Source organism: Vicia villosa, linkage group LG4 (assembly GCF_029867415.1).
Source record: "Vicia villosa cultivar HV-30 ecotype Madison, WI linkage group LG4, Vvil1.0, whole genome shotgun sequence".
Taxonomy (NCBI): domain Eukaryota; kingdom Viridiplantae; phylum Streptophyta; class Magnoliopsida; order Fabales; family Fabaceae; genus Vicia; species Vicia villosa.
In genome coordinates, this window is record NC_081183.1 from 93,886,303 (window position 1) to 93,906,066 (window position 19,764).

Genomic DNA, 19,764 nt, shown 5'->3' on the forward strand with positions numbered 1-19,764 from the left:
TTCGAAAAAAAATAAAAAGGTCGAGATTTTTTGGGGAAAACGAAAAAATCGATATTTTTTTGAAAAACAAAAAAAGTCGAGTTTTTTTGGGCAACGCGAAAAAATCGAGTTTTTTTCCGGAAAAACGAAAAAAGTCGAGTTTTTTTTTGAAAATCGAAAAAAACGACTCTTTTTCTTTCTGTCTTTAAAAAATCCTCACTTTATTTTTCTTTCTCTCTCTAAAAAATAAAACCTCAGTTTATTTTTCTTTCTTCACTTTGTTGTATATGTCTAAAACAGAGAAATGAGAAAGAACAAATAGATCGAAAACGACGATCTAAGCTTCTTCAATGTTGTTTCTTAATATTTTCTTTTAATAACTAAACCTTTTTTATCGCTTAATGTTGTTTTAAGGAAATATACTGAATATTTCTTCTGTTTTCAATGGTAGAATGCATTGCAGATTCTTAATAGGAACTATTACAAGGATGTGGGTTTCAGGTAATTTTTAAATTATACTTTCTGAATTGTTTGTTTATTTTTACTAAATCGTTTGGTTAATTTTTTTTTTTCAAATTAGTTTTGTTTTGAGTGTGATGAAAATTGAATTCTTGGTGTTAATTGGATTGAATTGTTTTTTTGTTCTATTTGTTTGACTATCTGAAATGTTCAGGTGTTGAATTTTGGTGTTTTGAATTGTTCTTTCTGTGTGATTAATAAACCGTTGGTTTGGTGATTGTTGAATAGGATCTGCTTTATTCAAATTTGTCATTCGTTTAGGTTTTTTCTCTCTGTTTGTGGGTGGGTTTTTAATCTTTTGTTGTAACTAAATTGAGGGAAGACTTGCATGGTTCAGTGTGAATAGATTAAGATTTTGTGTTACTTTATTCTGTTCTTGATCTTTTTTACTCAAACTTGGAGCTAAGGGTGATATTGTGATGCCTAATTTGAAATTGTGGAGCTAAGGATGAAATTGTGATGCCTAATTTGAAATTGTGGAGCTAAGGATGAAATTGTGATGCCTAATTTGAAGCTGCTCCACTATTTTAGTAGATTTTTCATTACACTGATGAGCCTATGTGTAACTATTTTGGCAGAGAATGAATAGTTTTTAATGTATTTGAAACCTGTCGCCAATTCGTAATTTGGTTTCAACCTGTGGTGTGATAAGTTGGATTTAGATGTATTCTCCTAAGGATGAAATTGTGATGTCTAATTTGAAATTGTGGAACTTAGGATGAAATTGTGATGCCTAATTTGAAATTCTGGAACTAAGGATGAAATTGTGATGCCTAATTTGAAATTGTGGAGCTAAGAATAAAATTGTGATGCCTAATTTGAAATTGTGGAGCTATGGATGAAATTGTGATGCCTAATTTGAAATTTTGGAGCTAAGGATAAAATTGTGATGCCTAATTTGAAATTGTGGAGCTAACGATGCAATTAGTAGATTTTTTATTACACTGATGAGCTTATGTGTAACTATTTTCACTGCAATTTTGAAATTCCTTGGCCCGAGATTAATCGGTGAAGAATGATTTTTTTTGATGCATTTGAAACCTGTGGTCACATTGCAATGTGGTTTCAACCTGTGACGTGATAAGTTGGATTCAGATGTATTTTCCCAATCCTTGTCGTCCATCAAATTACTTTTGACAACTAAGCCAAAATTCGAGTGGGTAATTTTCTTGCATAGTTGCCACTATTTTATTGGGTGAATTTGAAAATGTGAAAAGATTTGATTCATGATTAGAGTTATTGGCTTACTTGTATTGCTTGTTCAACTGTTAGAACTGAGTGCTGGTATTTTTGTTTAGCAAATATAGACAAAATAACATTGGAATACGGTGATTTTCAAGCTTTCTTTTTCCAATACTGGGTGTTCAGAAGTATTTTCACCTAATTGGTGTATCATGAGATCATTGCATTAGTGTAAGCTTTTCATATGTTTTGTAGTTTTTTCCTGTTAAATGGTCCTTATGCAAATTGTATTGGATTGAATGAACTGTTGGGTTTTCGTTCTTAGTAAACCTGTCTGTCTTCTTGCAAACATAAATCATGTTGGGTTTTCGTTCTTAGTAAACCTGTCTGTCTTCTTTCAAACATAAATCATGACAGATTATACTTATAGGTGAGCATTAATAAATGCTTGTATTTTGTGACCTGAAGTCCTATTATCACAAATGCTCTTTACATGGCTGACCCTTTTGCAACCCTATAGTTTGGTTAATTTAGGGATTTCCTCTCTTTTTATTTGCAGTCTGAAGTAGTACACATTCGGTTGTGGTATTGCTAAACATTGCAAAATCTGTTATGACTGTAATATTCACCTGTTCTTTTAATCATACGAGTTGTTAGTTTTCATCGGTGGTAAACGTTGTAATGGATTTTTAGTCTAAAGTATATGACATATAATATGAGCTACATAAGTGCATTGATTTCTGTTGAGAATATAACAAGTGTGGGTTGTATGGGGAAAATAGTCTTACATTGGAAGTCGCACAAAAGTAAGAATGCTCCTTGCTCGACATTCCACTGATTGACCCTCTATCGACTGTTGCGCTCCTAAAAGGAGAGTTCCACAAAAGTATGAATGCTCCTCGCTCAACCCTCCCCCGATAGTAAGAATGCTCCTCATTCGACCCTCCCTCGATTATTGCGTTGCTAAAGGAAAGTCCCACAAAAGTAAGAATGCTCCTCACTCGACCCTCCCTCGATTGTTGCGCTACTCAAAGGAAAGTCCCAAAAACGTAAGAATGCTCCTCGCCCGACCCTCCCCCAATTGTTTCGCTCCTCAAAGGAAAGTTCCACAAAAGTAAGAATGCTCTTCGCACGACCCTCCCCTGATTGTTGCATTTTAAAAGGAAAGTCCCACAAAAGTAAGAATACTCCTCGCTCGACCCTTCCCCCGATTGTTGCGCTCCTCAAAAGAAAATCCCACAAAAATAAGAATGCTCCTCACTCGACCCTCCCGCAATTGTTGCGCACCTCAATGGGAAACCCCACAAATGTAAGAATGCTCCACGCTCGACCCTCCCTCGATTGTTGCGCTACTCAAAGGAAAGTCCCACAAAAGTAAGAATGCTCCTCGCCCGACCCTCCCCCGATTGTTGTGCTCCTCAAAGGAAAGTCCCACAAAAGTAAGAATGCTCCTCGCACGACCCTCCCCCGATTGTTGCATTTTATAAGGAAAGTCCCACAAAAGTAAGAATGCTCCTTGCTCGACCCTTCTCCCGACAGTTGCGCTTCTCAAAAGAAAATCCCACAAAAATAAGAATGCTCCTCACTCGACCCTCCCCCGATTATTGCGCACCACAATGGGAAGTCCTACAAATGTAAGAATGCTCCTCGATCGACCCTCCCTCGATTTGTGCTTCTCGAAGGAAAGTCCCACAAAAGTAGGAATGCTCCTCGCTCGAACCTCCCTCGATTGTTGCGTTGCTCAAAGAAAAGTCCCACAAAAGTAAGAATGCTCCTCGCTTGACCCTACCTCGATTGTTGCGCTCCTCAAAAGAAAGTCCCACAAAAATAAGAATGCTCCTCGCTCGGCCCTCCACCGGTTGTTGCGTTCATCAAAGGAACGTCCCACAAAAGTATTAATGCTCCTCGATCGTTCCCCCCCCCCCCCCGATTGTTGCGCTCCTCACAGGAAAGTCCCACAAAAGTACGAAAGCTCTTTGCTCGATCCTCCCCCGATTGACCCTCTTCCGATTGTGGCGCTCCTCAAAGGAAAGTCCCACAAAAGTAAGAATGCTCTTCAATCGACCCTCCCGTGATTGTTGCGCTCCCCAAAGGAAAGTTCCATAAAAGTAAGAATGCTCTTTGCTCGACCCTCCTCTGGATTGACCCATCCGAATTGTTGCGCTCCTCAAAGTAAAGTCCTACAAAAGTAAGAATGATTCTCGCTCGACCCTCTTCCGATTGTTGTGCTGCTCAAAGGAAAGTCCCACAAAAGTAAGAGTGTTCCTCGCTCTACCCTCCCTTGATTGTTGCGCTAACAATATCTATAAGTAGTTAATATGTGTTATTTTAGAGGATGGATCCTCTCCTGCTGAATGGAGCTCTGCCATCATGTTGCCCATGATCTAATGGTTTCAAAATTTTGAAATAGTATAATAAAAATAAAAATGTTGTTTTCAAGAAAAATGAGTGGTGGAGATTGTGGATGAACCTAAGCATGAGAGAAATAGCTGTAGAGAATTCAAACCCGTTATTTTACAATAAGGAGTCTCTTTGTTTAAGGATCTCAGAGCTCGGTGTTGCTGGGTGGTCTTTCGTCTTCTCCATGGATGTTGGTTTTTTTTACATTCACTTTCAACTCAGTATTTCAGTAAGACTTTCACCTTTTTATTCTCTGGGGAATTAGCCTTATCTGTTCAAATCTTGTTGCATTTGTTTTAAACAAGGGGTTAAGAGTTGGAGAGACCAAGTGAAAGCTAGGATATGATGGCAATATTATTGGTTTTCTAGTGAGGTTTTCTTAATTTTTTCTTTGGAAGTTGAATACAATATTTGGTTATGATTTTTAACTATGAGGTGCAAAGACTTGTAAAAAATGAAGAAGACCCATATGTTAAGGTTTCCAATGGCATTATAGTGCAAGGCTTTTAGAATGCGTATTTTATTATGTAAAGCTGACTACTAAAATGTTAATCTGCCCATGGAAAAATTAATTTACTAGTTTACTTCAAGACACCTCAACTGTACTTAAGTTATGAATATTTTTTGTTAAAATTTACTTTCATTCATTATACTTCTAGATAAATGTATTTGAAAAGATGTGGAAATCTGATTAATTCACATCTTTTCTTTTCCTTTTTCTATTAAGTTCCCTTAATAATCCATGTATTATGGGGAAAAATTAAATTTTTCAGTAGAAAACTATCTTTGCAATTGCTAGCACTGTAGATGTGTTACCGTTTCATCGTTTGGGTAACTATTTGGATATGGCTTTACATCATTAAATCTAGTAACGAGTCATTTAATTGTATGGCTACTTTTCAAGGATTGAGTTATTTGATGGCGTGCTGTATTTGGGATGAGTATGAAATAAATTAAGATATTGCATGGACTGCGATATTATTAAGTCGAAAGAGAAGCTATATATCACTACTTAATTTATGACAGAAATTTCTTATTAAAATATATTTATGATCAATTATCAGGGAAGGTAACCAAAGTTTAGAGTCTTCTGGGAAACTACTCGATGAGAGTTCTTAATGAGGAATCCAGCAGTTGCGGCTAGCCCCTATTTTATGGAGATAAAACACTGACAAATGGGCAATATTATCATAACCATCTTCCAAGTGTCGCAGCAGATGTATGTTCAGCATATGATAAGGATGTTGTGAAAAGGTGATGCTTGAGCACCAGGCCATAATTAAAAATCAGGTATGAAGTTCTAGTTTCTTTTGATTCTTGGCTTATGCACCTTAAAGGTTTTGCGTACTTACAGATCAAGTATATAGTTTATATTATTTATCATGTTTTGACTCAAAATATGAAAATTTTCAATCGATGGTTTTTAAGTTCTTAACAGTGAGATACCAACAGTAGTTCACTTCAATATTGACTTAAATAAGTTTTAGAATGGGTGATATAGTTTCACTTAATTTTTTTATTTACCTATAATTGGTAAAACTATTGATAATTGGTTCAATGTGAATAGATAAAGATTTTGTGTTACTTTATTCTATTCTTGATCATTTTTACTCAAACTTGGAGGATGAAATTGTGATGCCTAATTTGAAGCTGCTCCGCTTTCTTTGTAGATTTTTTATTACACTGATGAGCCTATGTGTAACTATTTCACTGCGGTTTTGAAATTTCTCCTCCAGAGATTAATTGGCAGAGAATGAATAGTTTTTAATGTATTTGAAACCTGTCGCCAATTTGTAATGTGGTTTCAACCTGTGGTGTGATAAGTTGGACTTAGATGTATTCTCCTAAGGATGAAATTGTGATGTCTAATTTGAAATAGTGGAGCTAAGGATGAAATTGTGATACATAAGTCATGTCAGATTACACTTGTAAGTGAACACTAATAAATGCTTGTATTTTGTGACCTGAAGGCCTACTATCACAAATGCTTGTTACATAGTTGACGCTTCTACAACCCTATAGTTTGGTTAATTTAGGGATTTGCTTGGTTGTGGTACTGCTAAACACTGCAACATCTGTTATGCACCTGTTTTTCTAAACATAGGAGTTGTTAGTTTTCATCAGTGGTAAACGTTGTAATGGATTTTAAGTCGAAAGTATATGACATATATTAGGAGCTACGTTAAGTGCATTGATTTCTGTTGAGAATATAGCAAGTGTGAGTAGTATGGGAGAAATATTTTCATATTGGAAATCCCACAAAAGTAAGAATGCCCCTTGCTCGACCCTCCCCCGATTGATCCTCTTTCGATTGTTGCGCTCCTCAAAGGAAAGTCCCACAAAAGTAAGTATATCGCTCGACCCTCCCCCATTGTTCACTCCTAAAAGGAAAGTCCCACAAAAGTAAGATATCGCTTGACTCTCCCCCATTGTTGCGCTCCTCAAAGGAAAGTCCCGCAATAGTAAGAATGCTACTCGCTCGACCCTCCCCAATTGTTGCGCTCTTAAAAAGAAGGACCCACAAAAGTAAGAATGTTACTCGCTCGACCCTCCCCCGATTGTTGCACTCCTAAAAAAGAATGTTCCACGAAAGTAAGAATGTTCCTCGTCCGACCCTCCCCCAATTGTTGCGCTTATCAAAAGAAAGTCTCACAAAAGTAAGAATGTCCCTCGCTCGACCCTCCCCCGATTGACCCTTCCTCGATTGTTGCGCTCCTCAAAGGAAAGTTCAACAAAAGTAAGAATGCTCATCGGTGGACCCTCCCTCGATTGTTGCGTTCCTCAACGAAAAGACCCACAAGGTAAGAATGCTCCTCGCTCAACCCCTCCCTCGATTGTTGTGCTCCTCAAAGAAAAGTTCCACAAAAGTAAGAAAGGTCCTCGCTCGATCCTCCCTCGATTGGTGCGCTTCTCCAAGGAAAGTCCCACCTCTCTCCCGATTGATGCACTCCTCAAAGGGAAGTACCACAAAAGTAGGAATGCTCCTCTCTTGACCCTTTTCCCGATTGTTGCGCTCCTCAAAGAAAAATCCCACCAAAGTAAGAATAATCCTCGCTAGGCCCTCCCCCGATTATTGCGCTGCTCAAAGTAAAGTCCCACAAAAGTGAGAATGCTCCTCGTTCGACCCTCCCCCGATTGTTGCGCTCCTCAAATGAAAGTTCCACAAAAGTAAGAATGCTCTTCGCTCTTAAAAAGAAAGTCCCAGAAAAGTATGAATGCTCCTCGCTTGACCCTCTACCGATTGCCCCCGCCCCCATCGTTGCGCTCCTCAAAGAAAAGTCCCAGAAAAGAAAGAATGCTCCTCGCTCGACCCTCCCCCGATTGTTGCGCTCCTCAAAGGAAAGTCCCACAAAAGTAAGAATGCTCTGTCTCGACCCTCCACCAATTGTTGCGCTCCTTAAAGGTAAGTCCCAAAAAAGTAAGAATGCTCCTTGCTCGACCCTCCTCCGATTGGTGCGCTCCTTAAAGGAAAGTCCCACAAAAGTAAGAATGCTCCTCGCTCGACCCTCTCCTGATTGTTGCGCTTCTTAAACGAAAGGTCCACAAAAGTAAGAATGCTCTTCGCTCGATCCTCCCTTGATTGTTGCGCTCCTTACAAGAAAGTCCCAGAAAAGTAATAATGCTCCTCGCTTGACCCTTTACCGATTGACACCCTCCCCAATTGTTGCGCTCCTTAAAGAAAAGTCCCATAAAAGTAAGAATGCTTCTTGCTCGACCTTCCCCCGATTAACCCTCCCACTATTGTTGGGCTACTTAAAAGAAAGTCCTAAAAGAGTAAGAAAGCTCCTCGCTCGACCCTTCCTCCGATTGTTGCGATCTTCAAAAGAAAGTCGCACAAAAGTAAGAATGCAGCTTGCTCGACCCTCCCCCAATTGTTTCCTCAAAGGAATGTCCCATAAAAGTAAGAATGCTCGTCGCCCGACCCTCTTCGATTGACCCTCCCTAGGTTATTGTGCTCTTCAAAGGAAAATCCCATAAAAGCATGAATGCTCCTCGATCGACCCTCCTCTTATTAATCATCTCCCGATTGTTGCACTCCTCAAAGGAAAGTCCCATAAAATTAAGAATTCTCCTCGCTCAACCCTTCCCCTGATTGTTGCTCTCCTTAAAGGAAAGTCTCGCAAAAGTAAGAATGTTCTCGCTCGACCCTCCCCCGATTGTTGTGCTCCTCAAATGAAATTCCCACAAAAGTAAGCATGTGTCTCGCTCGACCCTCCCTCGATTGTTGTGCTCCTTAAAGAAAATTCCTACAAAAATAAGAATGCTCCTCAAAGTCCCAAAAAAGGAAGAATAATCCTCGCTCGCCCCTCTCCCGATTGTTGCGCTCCTCAAAGAAAAGTGCCACAAAAGTAAAAATGCTCCTCGCTCGACCCTCTCTCTTTTGTTGCGCTCCTCAAAGGAAAGTCTCACAAAAGTAAGAATGTTCCACGATCGACCAACCACCGATTGACCCTCCTTCGATTTTTGTGTTAATCAAAGGAAAGTTTCACAAAGGTAAGAATGCTCCTCGCTTGACCCTCACCCGATTGTTGCGCTCCCTAAAGGAAAGTCCCACAAAAGTAAGAATGCTTCTCGTTCGACCCTCCCCCGATTGTTGCGTTGCTCAAATGAAAGTTCCACAAAAGTAAAATGCTCTTCGCTCGACCCTCCCTTGATTGTTGCGCTATTCAAAAGAAAGTTCCAGAAAAGTAAGAATGCTCCTCGCTTTACCCTGTGTTGATTGACCCTCCCCCCGATTGTTGCGCTCCTTAAAGTAAAGTCCTAAAAAAGTAAAAATGTTCGTTGTTTGACCCTCCCCTAATTGTTACGCTCCTCTAAGAAAAGTCTTAAAAAGTAATAATGCTCCTCGCTCGACTCTATTATTGCGCTACTAAAAAAAAGTCCCACAAGAGTAAGAATGCTCCTCGATCGATCCTTCCTCCGATTTTTGCGCTCCTCAAAGGAATGTCCCACAAAAGTAAGAATGTACCTTGCTCGACCCTCCCCTGATTGACCCTCTCTCAATTGTTTCCTCAAAGGAAAGTCCCATAAAAGTAAGAATGTTCCTCGTTCGACCCTCTTCGATTGACCCTCCCCAGATTGTTGCGCTCTTCAAAGGAAAGTCCTACATAAACAAGAATGCTCCTCGATTGACCCTCCCCTTATTAATCCTCTCCCAATTGTTGCACAAATCAAAGGAAAGTTCCACAAAAGTAGGAATTCTCCGTGCTCAACCGCTCCCCCGATTGTTGCGCTCCTCAAAGTGAAGTCCCACAAAAATAAGAATGTTCTCGCTCGATCCTCCCCCGAATATTGTGCTCATCTAAGGAAAGTCCCACAAAAGTAAGCAAGTGCCTCGCTCGACCCTCCCCCGATTGTTGCGCTCCTTAAGGAAATTCCTACAAAAGTAAGAATGGTCCTCGCTCGATCCCTCACCAGATTGTTGCGCTCCTCAAAGGAAAGTCCCACAAAAGTAAGAATGCTCCTCGCTCGGCTCTTTCCCGACTGTTTCAATGTTTAAAGGAAAGTCCCACAAAAGTAAGAATGGTCCTCGCTTGACCCTCCCACTATTGTTGCGCTCCTCAAAGGAAAGTCCCACAAAAGTAAGAATGCTCCTTGCTCGACACACCATTAATTGACCCTCCTCTGATTTTTGCGTTCATCAAAGGAAAGTTCCACAAAAGTAAGAATGCTCCTCGCTTGACCCTCCCCCAATTTATTGCGCTCCTTAAAGGAAAGTCCTAAAAAAGTAATAATGCTCCTCGATCGACCTTCCCCCTATTGTCGCGCTCCTCAAATGAAAGTTTAACAAAATTAAGAATGCTCTTTACTCGACCCTCCCCTGATTGTGGCGATCCTCAAAAGAAAGTCAAAGAAAGGTAAAAATGCTCCTCACTTTACCCTCTGCCGAGTGACCCCCCCCCCCGATCCACCATCAATTGACCCTCCCCCGATTGTTGCGCTCCTCAAAGAAAATTCCCACCAAAGTAAGAATGTTCCTCGCTCGACCCTCCCCCGATTGTTGCGCTCCTCAAAGAAAAGTCCCTAAAAGTAATAATGCTCCTCGCTCCACCTTCCCACGATTAACCCTCCCTCTATTGTTACGCTGATCAAAAGAAAGTCCCACAAGAATAAGAATGCTGCTCGATCGACCCTTCCCCCGATTGTTGCGCTTTTCAAAGCAAACTCCCATAAAAGTAAGAAGGCACCTCCCTGGATTGTTGCGTTCATCAAAGGAAAGTCCTAGAAAAGTAAGAATGCTTCTTACTTGTCCCTCCCTCGATTGTTGCGTGCTCAAAGGAAAGTCCCACAAAAGTAAGAATGCTAATCACTTGACCCTCCCCAGATTGTTGCGCTCCTCAAAGGAAAATCCAACAAAAGTAAGAATGTTCCTCGATCGACCCTCCCCTTTTTAATCCTCTCCCGATTGTTGTACTCCTCAAAGGAAAGTCTCACAAATGTAAGAATTCTCCTCGCTCGACCCCTCTCCCGATTGTTGCACTCCTCAAAGGAAAGTCCCACAAAAGTAAGATTGTTCTCGCTCGATCCTCCCCCGATTGTTGTGATCCTCAAAGGAAAGTCCCACAAAACTAAGCATGCGCCTTGCTCGACCCTCTCCCGATTATTGCGCTCCACAAAGAAAATTCCTACAATAGTAAGAATGCTCCTCGTTCAACCCCTCACCCGATTGTTGCGCCCCTCAAAGGAAAGTCCCACAAAAGTTAGAATGCTCCTCGCTCGACCCTTTCCTGATAGTTGCGATGCTTAAAGGAAAGTCCCACAAAAGAAAGAATGCTCCTCCCTCGACCCCCCCCCCCCCCCACCCCCCCCCCCCCTCTATTGTTGCGCTCCTCAAAGTAATGTCCAACAAAAGTAAGAATGCTCGTTGCTCGACCCATCACTGATTGACCCTCCCTCGACTTTTGCTTCCTGAAAGGAAAGTCCCACAAATATAAGAATGCTCCTCGATTGACCCTCCCTCGATTGTTGCACTCCTCAAATGAAAGTTCCTTAGAATTAATAATGCTCGTCGCTTGACCCTCCCACGAATGACGCTCCCCCAATTGTTGCGCTCCTCAATAGAAAGTCCTACAAGAGTAAGAATGCTTCTTGGTCGACCCTCCCCCAACTGTTGCGCCCCTCAAAGAAAGTCCCACAAAAACAAGATTGCTCCTCTCTCGACCCTCCCCCGATTGTTAAGCTCTTCAAAGAGAAGTCCCACAAAAGTAAGAATGCTCCTCGCTCAACCCTCTTCGATTGGCCCTCCCTCGATTATCACGTTCTTCAAAGGAAAGTCCAACCAAAATAAGAATGCTCCTCGATTGACCCTCCCCAAATTGTTGCACTCCTCAAAGGAAAGATCCTTAAAATTTATAATGCTCGTCGCTTGACCCTCCCACGATTGTTGCGCTTCTCCAAGGAAAGTTCCACGAGAGTAAGAATGCTTCTTGCTCGATCCTCCCCTAACTGTTGCGCCCCTCAAAGAAAGTCCCACAAAAACAAGATTGCTCCTCTCTCGCCCTCCCCCGATTGTTAAGCTCTTCAAAGAAAAGTCCCACAAAAGTAAGAATGCTTCTCGCCCGACCCTCTTCGATTGGCCCTCCCTCGATTATCACGCTCTTCAAAGGAAAGTCCAACAAAAGTAAGAGAGCTCCTCGCTCGACCTTCCCTTATTGTTGCGCTCCTCAAATGATAGTCTCACAAAATTAAGAATGCTCCTCGCTCTACCCCTCCTCGGATTGTTGCGTTTATCAAAGGAAAGTCCTAGAAAAGTAAGAATGATCCTTGCTCGACCCTCCCTCGATTGTTGCACTGTTCAAAGGAAAGTCACACAATAGTAAGAATGCTACTCGATCGACCCATTCCCTATTGTTGCGATGCTTAAAGGAAAGTCCCACGAGAGTAAGAATGCTCCTCGCTCGACCCTCCCTCTATTGTTGCGCTCCTCAAAGGATAGTCCCACAAAAGTAAGAATGCTCCGTGCTCGACCCACCAACGATTGACCCTCCCCTGATTTTTGCGTTCCTCAAAGGGAAGTTCCACAAAAGTAAGAATTCTCCTCCATTGACCCTCGCCCGGCTGTTGCGCTCCTCAAAGGAAAGTCCCACAAGAGTAAGAATGCTCCTTGCTCGACCCTCCCCTCGACTGTTGTGCCCTTAAAAGGAAAGTCTCACATAAACAAGATTGTTCCTCTCTCGACCCTCCCCCGATTGTTGCGCTCCTCAAAGGAAAGTTCCACAAATGTAAGAATGCTCTTCGCTCGACCCTCCCCCAATTGTTGCGCGCTTCAAAGAAAAGTCCCACAAAAGTAAGAATGCTCCTCGCTCTACCCTCTCCTGATTGACCCTCCCATGATTGTTGCGCTACTCAAAGAAAAGTCCCGCAAAAGTAAGAATGCTCCTCGCTCGATCCTCCCTCGATTGTTGCGCTAGCAATTTCTATAAGTTGTCAATATGTGTTCTTTTACTAAAGGAGTCTGTTAGTTTATGGATCTCAGAGCTCCGTGTTGACCCGTGCTCTTTCTTCTTCTCCGTTGATGTTGGTTTTTTAGCTTTGCTATGCATTTCGGTAAAGGCTTTCACCTTTTTATTTTTTGGTGAAGTAGCCTTATCTATTCAAATCTTGTTGCATCTGATTTAAAAAAGGGGTTAAGAGCTGGAGAGACTAATCACTAAGTGAAAGCTAGGTTATGATGACAGTATTATTGATTTTCGAGTGAGGTTTTCTTAATTTTTTCTTTGTAAGTTGAATAAAATATTTGGTTATAATTTGTAACTGTGAGGTGCAAAGATTTGTAAAAAGTGAAGAAGACCCATATGTTAAGGTTTTCAATGGCATGATAGTGCAAGGCTTTTAGAATGCTTATTTCATTATGTAAATGTAAAGCTGGCTGCTAAAAGTAGCAGGTCTCCTTGTTCAAGGGTTCAATACTTATTTATATAGCTTTTTCCTTATTGAAAAATTAATCTGCTAAAATGTTAATCTGCTCATGGAAAAAATTAATTTACTAGTTTACTTCAAGACACATCAACTGTACTTGAGTTATGAATATTTTATATTAAGATTTACTTTCATTCATTATACTTCTAGATAAATGTATTTGAAAAGATGTGGAAATCTCATTAATTCACATCTTTTCTTTCCCTTAATAATTCATGTATTATGGAGAAAAAAACTAAATTTTTCGATAGGAAACTATCTTTGCAATTGCTAGCACTGTACACACTACTAGAAATACACGGTATAGCTCTGATCAAATATATTTTAACTTTTGCTTCGTGTGTTTTGTTTTTATTTTTTCAGGTGTCCGAAATGCATGGAATTGAAGCTTCCTCGTGAAGGTTCTGCATTCTGGTATGTGATTGTGTTCTACTGTAAGTTGTTTGAAGTTCCATTATTTTGGTTATTTAATCTTTATAGGTAAGTATGAAATGAAATAGCCATGAGGATAGATTCTATATGATCTTTTAGAATATTTAGGGAATGTTTGGTATGCTGCAACTGCAGCATAATGCTTGATTTGCTCCAGTGTTGTCAAATAGTGGATATAGTAGTGGCTTTATGGTGCAGCGGATATGAAAAAGCTTCTATTTTTTATGCGATACACAATTTAGTGTAAAGTGTTGCCAAATAGAGGCTATAACATTGTAGAATAGTAGAATTCAAATAGAACATTATTTTCTGCTATCTGTGACATACAACTTAGATATGATCCTGACCAATAGTATTGTTATAGTTTTATTGTAAAAAAAAAAAAGAAATTAGTAGTGATTGATCTAGCTAAATATTTATAACATATTGGTTTAGTTATTAGGGATTAGCATTTGTGAATAGAAATTAGTTTAAATGTAATTATTTAGTGTAATTACCGATATAGCCCTGTAACTTTTATATATACGAGAAATAATAATGAGAAAAGTATGAAGCCAAAAATTATTGACATGGTATTAGAGCCTCGTTTAAGATCCGGTGGGCCACCTTCTTTGGCTTCCGCTATCGGGCCACCCATCATTTATTTCTACGCTCCAATTGTCTAGTCCTGGGCGTGAGGGGTGTATTAAGAGTCTCACATCGGACAATATATAGCCTGAACATGTCCTTATAAGTGGGGGCAATCCTCATCCTACTAGCCGGTTTGGTAGGGTGGGTTAGGTCTAACCACAATTCTTAACATGGTATCAGAGGTGCAGATCAATACTAGTAGGCGAGATCAATTTCTCATGAAGCTTCGTGCAGAATTTGAGGTTGTCAGAGGTGTTTTGCTTAATAGGAATCCTGTTCCTTCTTTAGATACATGTGTTGGTGAACTTCTCAAAGAGGAACAACGTCTTGCTACTCAAGGATCCATGTCTCATGATGTTGTCATTTCTGAGTCTGCTATGTTTGCATATGCTCCTCAGAGTAGAGGTAAAGGTCGTGATATTCGACATGTCCAATGTTTCTCTTGCAAACAATTTGGACATTTTGCTCAGAGTTGTAGTAAGAAGTTTTGTAATTATTGCATGCAGCGGGGCCATATTATCTCTGATTGTCCCACCCGTCCTCCACGATCAGCACAACGTTCGGTGCAAGCATTTCCTGCTAGTACAAGCTCTGCAGTAGGTCCTTCCATCACCAATCCATCTAATGGTGGTGCTCTCCAACCTGAAATAATCCAACAGATGGTACTTTCCGCTCTTTCAACCTTGGGAATTCAGGGTAAGTCTTCGAATGTTTCCTGCCCGTGGTTTCTTGATTATGGTGCATCCAATCACATGACAGCCTCTTCTGAATACTTGCACAATTTACATTCTTACTGTTAAGATACGAAAGGCTAAGAGGCATTTGAATAAACCGTGTGTCTTGTAAAGCACTACGGAGACTTTATTATATATAGAGAGATTACAGCTAATTACATAATATAGTCGATGTGGGACTATTCTATATACAAATATTCTTAACACTATATTTACAAATATCAACACTCCCCCTCAAGCTTGAGCATATAAGTCAAATGCACCAAGCTTGCCACATATATAATTAGTTCTGGGACTTCGCAGGGATTTTGTAAACACATATGCTAATTGATCATTGGAGTTGACAAAACTTGTAACAATTTCGCCTGATTCAATCTTCTCTCTGACAAAGTGACAGTCTATGTCATACCCCAAAATTTGCCCATGCTATTTTTCATACATAAAACCAAATCAAAAGACAAAGCTCCAAAACACACTCTCCTATACAAAAGCTCTGAACTAGGGTTTGATTGATTCAATGGAAAATCATTGAATCAATGGCTCAAGGTGGTTCCATAGGTTCACCAACATCCCAAAGTATATCCATATAAAGTTTCAAGTCAAACAGAGCAAATTTAGTCCCTCAAATCCTGATTAGGTCAACAGTCGACTCCCAAGGGCAAAACAGTCATTATACAGTCAAAACTCAAGATATTTGGTCAACAACATTCTCATAACCCTAAAATCATCATTTGATCAAGGGTTGATCATGATGATGCAAGGAAAGATCAGAGAAGTCAAAAGTCAAGAGTTACTATTTTGGGCATGAACTAAAAAAGTCAACCAAACTTTGAAAATTCACCAAATATTCATACTTCATCAGAAAAATTCCCACCAAAGCTCATTTTGAAGGGAATTCATTCCTCTATCCAATGGCCCAAGAATCAGAGCTCATAGGTCAACGGTTTAAGAGATATGGCTTCATACATTATAAGTCCTTTTCAAAAGTCAACAAGAAGACACTTTTTTCAAAAGAACATAAAATGAACATGGAAAATAATTTTGATATGAGACCAAAGACACTGGTTAGAAGACTCTTCAAGGTTTCTAAAAAGTCCTAGAACACCTCCATACCTCAAAAATTGAGAGAAATAGGCTTTGTCAAAGTTGGACTATTTTGGAGGGAAAAATGTGAAGAAGTTTGAATTTTCTTGCTAATGGGCCTATATTTTTAAGACCCAAACTTGCTCCTTGTGACATTGAGAGCCCATAAACAATTTGCCACGAATTTATGTGATTTTAATTAATTTTATAAGAATTTTATTCACTTAAAATTCAATAAAATTAAGGAAAATTAAAAAGATTTGGAAGGAAATTGGTTGTGAATCAAATCCAATCACATCTATACCTTATTATTTATATAATTTTCGTGCAAAATAAAGAAAAAAAGATTGGATTACTCTTGGCCAAATATAGAAGGATTCCATAGCATATTACAAATCAAATTTTCACAACTTGCAAAGATTGATTTAGCAAGATTCTCTCCACAAATATTAACCTAATTTGGTCCATTATATATAGTAAAGCTTCCCAGATGCAAGGTTCACGAATTTTTGCTCTCAAGAACCCTAATCAAGCTCTAAAAAAATTACGAGAAAAGTGAGATTCTGTTTCTGAGTTTAAGGCCGATTCAATCCGATCCAAGGCTTCCAACACGTTCCCTGAAGGTCTCTGGAGCAATTGGGATCATCACACGCAATCAACACCTCCAGAATTGCCTCCATTCAAGCAAGGTAAGTCGCCACTTTTCTTGAATACGATTGTGCTTGTCCATGCATCATTCTTGAAATTCAATCATATATTATTGATCATGGTGATGTTCTGATACTACCTGGAAGCGTAATTGCGTTTATACACTGTTTTGAGTAGTTTACCATAATTAGGGTTTGGAATCTCCAATTGGGGATTTGCGTTTTAGGAAAAATTAGGAGTAATACCAGGTACCATCGTGCTCGTGAGTCTTGGACGATCGCAATGGTGTGGTCGCGCCAAATTTTTGGTTGTGTCTTCTTGCTTTCGTGACTTGCAGGCTATAGCTACGAAACGCGTCCGTTGGTAAAGCCTATTTACAGAGCGAAGACGACGGAAGGGAGGTTGAAGATGAGACGTGGCATGCCCTCACTGGCCAAAAAACGCGCGCTGAGTTTCTTTCAAATTCAGGGATCGAGTGCATTAAGACGCATGTGTTATCATGTGTCTTCCTCATCAGAGCCATCAGATGCGCACCCCATCAATCCAACGCCTCAAAACTGCCAGCGCACCATGATCCACCATACGTGAGCCACACGGAATCAAACAGCTAAGTTTTGCAATTTTTTTTATTTTTTATTGCATAGCGTTTTTTTTTGTTTATAATATATATTATTTGTTTTCAATATTTTTTTCTCTATTATATAAAATCTATTATATCTTTTTATTTTCAAAAACTTTTTATATAATAAATGTTTATTTATTTATTTTTTATACTTATGTATTTTTTTATTACATTTATAATATTTGTTTTCTTTATTTATATTTAGTTACTAATACCTAATATATGTATTTATTATATTATATTTATATAATTAATATTAATATTATTTTCTTATATAATTATTTAATTTATCATTTTAAATTACACTTATTACTTCTATTTATTCAAAAAATTTACAAAAAATCACTTTTTGCATTCGATTTAATTTTATTTTCCCGATTTAATTAATTAGGTCGCGAGACCAATAATTAATTAAATCGTACGCATTTGTTTCATTTAATTCGTACCCTAATCAGGGTTTACAAAGATCATGCCCTACACTGAATGTTTTTATTTATGCCTTTTCAGGGTTACCTTTCAAACGCTTTCCGACTACGAACCACGATCCAAAGCTAAGTACCCTATTTATTTTTAAAGTCTATTTTATTTCCTTTTAAATTAGGGTTACTTTTTGAACACCGCATACACTCACATCCATTATTTTGCCTTTGCCCTTGTTTCAGGGTTTACCTCCGAGGCAACCTCCGACTCTAACCATATCAGATCAAATGCAAAGCTAAGTATCTATTCTTCTTTAGTTATTTATTTAGCCTTTACAATATTTATCCTTTATTTTAGGTTTAGTTATTTTGCCTTCGAACCGATAATGCACTCACTGTACTTTGCCTTCTTGTTCTCCCTCCTTTTCAGGTTTATCAATTGCCAAAGCTACGTCATTGGTAACCCTAAACCTCATTTTATTCTATGCCTTTTATTATTATTACTTGTGTCAAACCCTGATAAGGGATCCGCTGGTTTCAATTTCCCCTCCCCTTTATTGCTTTATATACTGCGTGGTTAGTAAAATAGGGAGTGCAACCCTAAATTAATTAGAATAACTAAACACAAGATAATATAATCTGAATTGAATCACATGATTGGTGCACACACGCACGCTTTTGGGTAACCCTCTCTGTTGCCTGTTGCCTGTTGCCTGTTGCCTTCGTTTTTCTGCAGAATAAGCCATGTCCCTCGAATTCGAGGATACCTCAGCCGTGTTGCCTCGGTAAAAAGGTCACGACCCTAATGATGCTGCCTTCGATACACAAATGACCTCGACCCTCGGATGTTGCCTACGGAAAAGGCTGAGGTATCTTCTGGCTGCCTACGAAAAGGCTTATTCTGATCCTTGCCTTAGACTACCTGCCCTTCTATGGCATGGGACAGTCTTATGGCAAAGGATATTTCGATGACCCTTAAACCTCCAAATGAAAGGCTTCCTGCCCTCTTATGGCAAGGATAGACCCTTTCGCTCTGAAAGGCTGAAAGAACAGATTTCTCAAATATAAGGTAAATTGCTCTTAAATTGCTTTGCCTTGCTCTAAATATTTTCAAATATTCTTTCTCAAAATTCTTCAATATGGCTACGCTCATTTACGAGCTAAAGTCCATATCTTCTTCTTCTACCTTTCTGAAACAAAAAGAGCAAAGCAAGTTAAGAGCCCATGGATAACCATGGATGCAAAGGGTGCCTTACACCTTCCCTTTGCATAATTACCCCCCGAACCCTATTTTATTTAAAAGGTTTTTCCTGTTCTTTTAGCCTTTCTAATTAATTTGGATAAAATAAAAGTCGGTGGCGACTCTTGCTAACCGCGACATTTCGATCGATAAAAAGTCAGTTCACCGTATTACAGTCTATCTCAATATGTTTGGTTCTTTCATGGAAGACTGGATTTGAAGCAATGTGCAATGCAGCTTGATTATCACAAATAAGTGTCATTGATCTTGCTTCTTCAATTTGAAGTTCTTTGAGTAATTGTTTTAACCAAATGAGTTCGCATGTTGCCATTGCCATGGCCCTATACTCTGCCTCGGCACTTGATCTTGCAACTACATTTTGTTTCTTACTTTTCCAGGATATAACATTTCGTCCAACAAGTACACAATACCCAGAAGTGGATCGTCTATCAATGGGTGACCCTGCCCAATCAGCATCAGAGTATCCAACTATCTGAGTATGTCCTTTATCTTCATACACGAGACCTTTTCCTGGAGCACACTTGATGTATCTCAGAATCCGGACAACAGCATCCATGTGTTCTTGGCAAGGAGAATTTAAGAACTGGCTTACCACACTAACTGCAAAAGAGATGTCCGGACGAGTGACTGTGAGATAATTTAACTTTCCAACCAATCTCCTATACCTTCCTGGATCAGATAGAGGCTCCCCCTGATTGGGTAGCAATTTGACACTTGGATCCATAGGAGTATCAGCTGGTTTAGCGTTTAACAACCCTGTTTCTTGCAAAATATCCATAGAATATTTCCGCTGGGATATCACCAAGCCATCTTTAGATTGGGCCACCTCAATTCCCAAGAAATAGCGGAGTTTACCAAGATCTTTTGTTTGAAATTGATTCGAGAGATGTTGTTTCAACTGGAGTATTCCTTGATGATCACTGCCAGTTATCACAA

At 39.5% G+C, this 19,764-nt stretch overlaps 1 long non-coding RNA gene across 1 annotated transcript; it reads left to right on the forward strand.

The window, feature by feature from the left end:
• The first annotated feature begins 205 nt into the window (after positions 1-205).
• Positions 206-18,963, forward strand: LOC131594983 (uncharacterized). The gene is made up of 4 exons (XR_009281643.1): positions 206-331; positions 431-480; positions 5,145-5,370; positions 13,363-18,963. It is a non-coding gene; the product is annotated as an uncharacterized LOC131594983 (long non-coding RNA).
• Positions 18,964-19,764: the final 801 nt, after the last annotated feature.